Below are 6,398 nucleotides of genomic sequence, written 5' to 3' on the forward strand. Positions count from 1 at the left end.
ATTTTGAATCACTCTATGAAGCATGGACAAGGTATAAAGATTTGATTCGACACTACCCACAACATGGATTGTTGGATTGGTTGCAGATTCAGATGTTCTATAATGGGTTAAATGGGCAAACTCGGGCATTAGTTGATGCTACATCTAGAGGAACTTTGATTTCAAAGACACTTGAGGGTGCTACTACTCTTTTGGAAGAAATGGCCTCAAATAACTATCAATGGCCAACCGAGAGAATTATAGCTAAGAAAGTTGCTGGAATTCATGAATTTGAGCCGTTTGCTGCACTTTCAGCTCAAGTTGCTTCTTGGTCTCATCAAATTTCAGCTTTGAGCACCTAGAGGATACCACAAAGTGTAGAATATGTGGCAGCTACAAGTAGGACAAATTTGAGCAATGAAGCAAGTCATGAATAGGTTCAATACATCAACAATCGAAACTATAATTATCGTGGTGATCCTTTGCCACAATATTATCATACAGGGCTTTGAAATCATGAGAATTTGTCTTATGGAAATACAAGGAATGTGTTGCAACCTCCTCCAGGACTTGATAGTCATTAAGGTGAGAAGAAGATGTCACTTGAGGATGCCATGATATCTTTTTTTTAGGAGACAAAGGTCAGGTTTAAAAAGACTGATTCACAGTTGGACAACATTGAGATTCATTGCAACAATATGGGAGCCACTATAAAGAATCTTGAAATGCAAATTGAGCAACTAGCCACGACTATAAATTCCCAACAAAGAGGAACTTTTCCTAGCAACACAGAAGTGAATCCTAAGGAACAATGCAAAGCCATCACACTTAGGAGTGGAAGAGAAATTGAGAATTCACTAGCAAAGGAAACCATGCCCACACCAACAACTAAAAAGAATGGCTGAAGCAAGAATAAAGGGAAAGAAGAGGATATTGTGGATGACACACCAGGAGAGACTGACACGTCACCAACAATTTCATTTCCTGACAATCCTCCTATTCTCTCTACTACACTTCCTTATCCTCAACGTTTTCAAAAGCAAAAATTAGATAAGTAATTTTCTAAGTTATTGGATATTTTTAAGAAAATTCACATAAATATTCCTTTTGCAGATGCCTTGGAACAAATGTCAAACTATGTCAAATTCCTAAAGGACATCATTTCCAAGAAAAGAAGGTTGGAGGAGTTCGAAACAATGAAGTTTACTGAGGAGTGTAGTGCTATTCTCCAAAAGAAATTGCCTAAAAAATTAAAAGATCCAGGGAGTTTTACTTTGCCTTGCACTATTGGAAATTCATTTTTTTGATAAAGTTTAATGTGATCTTGGTGCTAGCATTAATCTTATGCCACTCTCTGTTTGCAAGAAATTGGGACTTGGAGAGATGACACAAACAACCATTTCTTTGCAACTAGCAGACCAATCCATCAAGTATCCACATGGAATCATAGAAGACATATTGGTAAAAGTGGATAAATTTATTTTTCTTGCTGATTTTGTGGTGTTAGATATGGAGGAAGACCAAGAAGTTCCACTAATTCTTGGCCGACCATTTTTAGCCACTAGAAGGGCTTTAATTAATGTTTAAAAGGGTGAGTTAACATTAAGAGTGGACAAGGAAGAGGTTATGTTCAACATCTACCAAGACATGAGATTCCCAGAAGATCCAAGTACTTGCTTTCGAGTAGATGTCATTCAACAAGGTGTAGAAAAAGCCTTTCAAAAAGATGTACTAGTTGATCACCTAGAACGATCCTTGTAGCAAATTACAACACAACAGTGTGTGGGGAGGCTAGAACCTATGGTAGCAAAGACGGAATCTATAATCTCCAAAGAAAAGATGCAGCAACCTATATCTCCAGAGTTGAAACAATTCCTTGAGCATCTTCGCTATGCATTCTCAGGTGATGCGTATGAAACTGCAAAAATATACAAAAAGCAGACGAATAAGTGGCATGAAAAACATATTCTTAGGCGTGAGTTTGCTCCAAGACAACAAATTCTACTCTTCAACTCACGATTAAAACTCTTCCCAAGTAAGTTAAGGTCAAGATGGACTGGTCCTTATACAATTGCAAAGTTTTCCCTTTTGGAGCAATAGACTTGAAGGACAAGACAAGGAACATATTCAAAGCGAATGGTCAAAGATTGAAGCACTATTATGGAGAACAAATGGAAAGGAACTGTGCATTTATTTCTCTTGGAGATCCTGGTTGATGAAGATTGAAACGTCTGGCTGGAGACGTTAAAACAAGCGCTTATAGGAGTCAACCCAAAGAGTTTTTATTTTGTTTATTTCTTTTATCTTTATTACTTTATTTATTTATCTATGCACTTTTGAATAATTTAGATTTTTTATGCAGGTTTATTTGGCACGAGTACAAAGCTGAAAATTTAATTCCTCAACGGACTCACCAAGAAGTCAGGGAAGTTTCTTTCTTTTCTTCAATCTTCCTCATCTTTGAATAACATTGAAAAAAAAAATATGAATATGGATGATTAAGCCATGAGTGACACTACTTATGATCTTCACATACTTGCATATAACCTAGGAGTACACACTTGGGTCATTTATGTGTAATTTGTCTTTATATGGCTAAACTAGCAATCGTAACTCATTGAAAGTTGATTGGTAGTTCAATTGTGTTAATCTGGAAATATAAACTCTTGTATCTACATGGTATCTCTTAAGGCTTAAAAAAATACACGTTCACATGACTTGTAGCAATTAGGGTTCCTTGTGAGCACTGAGAGAGTGCCTGTGGCGACTGTGACACCTTGTGAGGTATTGTTTAGCCATTTATCGTTCTTTTGAGTTTTTGACGTCAACTCAAAGTTCATGAAACTCAACTTTCCCTATTTTTTATGGATATTCTTTGTACACTAGTCTTGGTTTTTGAATTGCTAGCCTAGGGGTGATATCTAGTGGGGAGATAGAAACCTAGGTCTTGTAACCTACTCAAGATGTGAAGGCTGAGCCACCCCTAGAAATAGACTTATTTCATGGACTCTTATTCAAGCTTAATGCATATGGGTGGTATGAAAACAATAAAATAAGTGTTATGATTGTCCTAATTGATCATGAAAAGAAAGAAATTGAAAAATGAGCAGAAGAAAGAAAAAGAGAAATAGAAATACCCTAGAAGAGGTGAAAGATTAATACCTGCTCCACACAACTACAACAAAATTCAGCGACACGACACATGTTCTCCATATATGAAGACTCTTCACCCGCCTAATGCCTCAGATGTATTCACGCCTGGTTTGTGAATAAATTGATCTAGGGTGGCCTTGGTTGGATATGGCATGCAGTAGGTGAGAAGATGCTAGGGTGAAGGACCCGACACCTCGTAAATAGGTTAGATCCTTTTCAGACTAGTCCACTCCATACATTTAGAATTTGTTTCTCGCAGTATATGGGATGTTTGATCATGACATTCCTCCTCACATACGACAAGTGAAACCATCATTTTTGAGTGTTTTTAAGGGTATACCAGTTAGACCGAGTCAAAGCGACAGTTTTGTAGGTGACCACGGATCTCTTGGGTGTAACGAGTCATACACATTACACATGCTTCAAGATTTCAACTATTTGTACTCGAGTTTATATGACTACATTAACTCTCAATTGTGATTGTTGGTTAATCTTATGTGAGTATAATGTGCTTAATGGCTATATAATGATGAAACTTACTTGAATGACTTATTTCGGAGTTGCGTGAATTGGGTATGAATAAGTTTGTATATAATTTGGTGATATTCCTATATGTGAAAGGGTATGGTCATGTTGTATGTACATTCATTTACTGAAATTAGCATGACACCACCTTGAATTGCATTCACGTTATTTTCTAAGGACTAGCAAAACTTTAGTTGAGGGGTGTGATTACGCGCTTAAATTGCGTAATTAAGTGCTTTAATTCATGCATTACAAATTATATTTTTTATTTAAATTCCTAATTACTCTCAATATTCTAATATTGTGTTCTATTTATAAAATTTGGGTTTTATTAAGTAATTCATGAAATTTTGGTATTTTTTATTACAATGCAACTATTGGAAGCTAAAAACCAATGATACTTTGTAATCTTTGTGTAACTCTCTCATCCAAACTTCGATTTAAATGATTCAGGATTTCGTAGAAAGATAATAAAATGCTCTACAATTTTCATGTTTTGTATTTTGCGAAATACTGGTTACATCAAGTTCGAAATCAGATGTGAAGTTACCATATGCTGTTTTATGGACTATTTGGACAATTCTCCGTAATCTTGGTGTAACTTTCTCACCTGAGTTTCGATCGAGACAGTTCAAAATTATGGGAAAATATAAGAAAGAGTTCTACAACTTTTGTGTTTTACATTTTAAGAGTTACGGGCTATAGGAGGGTCGAAATCGGGCTTGAAGGAGGAGGGCAGACAGTGCGCCTTTGAAAAAAGAAAAGAAAAGAAAATAAATAAAAAAAAGTGTGATGTGACCCAGCCATGCAGCTGAGTCATCTTAGAACAGCATGCTAGGTGAGGAACAAAAGAAAGGAACGAAAGAAAAGGAAAGAAAGGAAAGAAGGGGGTTTTAAAAAAAGTAAGGAGATATTTTTTTAGGTTTTCTTATTGGGGAGTTGGGCAGAAGGTTGGAAGAGGGGGGCAGAAGGTGGTGCGCTAGGAATATATTTTTTGAAAAAACGAAGGGGTTTCTGGAGGAGGCCGCAAGAGATAAAAGAAAAAAAAAAAGGGTTTTGAAATTCTAATAAAAGGTTGCATGCAGAGAAGGCCGGGGAGGAGATTTCTCATTTGAGGGATTTCTTTAGAGAAGCTTCTTGTGGGAGATTAAAGGAGAAAATTTTTCTTGAGATTTTCTTTTAGCGATTGCGCGATTGAAGTTCAACAACACAGTAGCAAGGAAGGTGGCTGGCGGCTTATAGAAAATTAATATCTTTTTGGAATCGGAAGGAGGCGAACAAAGGCGGTGTTTGGGATATTCGCGACGTGCGACTATGGTACTATGAGTGTTGATTTTTCCCGTACGCTCCAAATAAAAGAAAATATGGTGAAATCTATTATGTTGAATTTAATTTTCAGAATGAACTAAATTTTTGTATTCTAGGAAAACTATGTAGCCAGTTTCGAACTATGCTTGCTCTTTGATGCTAATCTGAAGTAATTTTTATTAATGTTTGTTTGAGTTATTCAGTACTTAATGCTTTTAATTAACTGGCCATTAATTAAATGATATTAGTCTTGTGATTTGCTATTGAAAGGGGGATTATAGGATAGATCTTGGATAATTCAACGTAGGTAAATATAGAGATCGAAAGACTTGTCTGAACCTACGTAGCATTAAAAATCGAGGGTCTTATTGCGTTCTTGTGTTATTAATTTGTATAATCGTATGTTAAATAATAAACAAGAATAGGTTTTGATTGACTATCGAAAAAGACTTTTAGAAAAATTGGAGATTTGCTAACAAACAGAGAATACGAATTTGAATTGGCTAGATGAGTAAAGCATAGTGAGAAATTAGGTGAAATCGGTTTCCTAGAAGTTTTCACCATCAGTAATTTGATACGTGGCATCCAGTTTTAGATTCTTTTAAATAGTTTATTTAAAGTAGCTTTGTTTAAATTTCGCAGTCTAAAATTATTAATTTTTCTAAATAAAATCAAGGTTATTATAAATTCGGTACTTGGTAAAATTAAGACATCAAGCCCTGAGGACGATACTCTACTCATCATTATATTATAAAACTACGATACTGTGCACTTGCAGTTTGCATCGATCAATGGGTGATAGTCTACGGGTGGCAGTCATGTGCTGCTGAGACTTTTCAGTCAGATTTTCAAAGAGAATCCAGGCCTCGTTCTTGTGCTTAGTGAGGAAAGTACCTCCGCACGATGCATCAACCATGGATCTATCTCTCTCAGCCAACCCTTCGTAGAAAGTTTGGACTAATTGCCCCTTGGGTACCTGGTGATGTGGACATTTACGGAGCAAGTCCCTAAAGCACTCCCAAGTCTTGAAAAAGAGTTATCCATCTATCTGTCAAAAACTTGTGATAGTTCTTCGAAGCTGGTTAGTCTTCCCAATTAGAAAGTACTTTTTTAAGAAATTCATGTTGCATGGTGGCCCAGTTGGTCACCGAGTTCGATTTTAAGGACATCAGCCAATATTTGGCTTTATCCATCATAGAGAACAGGAAGAGACTAAAACGGAGAGCATCATCACTAAAATTAGGGATGCAGATGGTGAAACAAATTTCCAAGAACTCATCTAGATGCTAATAAGGATTTTCTATCGAGTTGCCATGAAAGTGGGGTAGCATCGCGATTATTGAAGTCTTTATCTCAAATTGTGCCGCCTGAACATCCGGGAACCAGATGCAAGATGGCGATGTGTATGCATTCGGTACAAAGTAGTCCCTAAG

The 6,398-nt window shown here is 36.4% G+C and overlaps 1 non-coding gene across 1 annotated transcript; it reads left to right on the plus strand.

The window, feature by feature from the left end:
- Window positions 1-5,939: 5,939 nt before the first annotated feature.
- Window positions 5,940-6,045, plus strand: LOC131146994 (small nucleolar RNA R71). The gene has a single exon (XR_009134529.1). It is a non-coding gene; the product is annotated as a small nucleolar RNA R71 (small nucleolar RNA).
- Window positions 6,046-6,398: the final 353 nt, after the last annotated feature.

This window comes from Malania oleifera, chromosome 13, assembly GCF_029873635.1.
Source record: "Malania oleifera isolate guangnan ecotype guangnan chromosome 13, ASM2987363v1, whole genome shotgun sequence".
NCBI classification, from domain to species: domain Eukaryota; kingdom Viridiplantae; phylum Streptophyta; class Magnoliopsida; order Santalales; family Ximeniaceae; genus Malania; species Malania oleifera.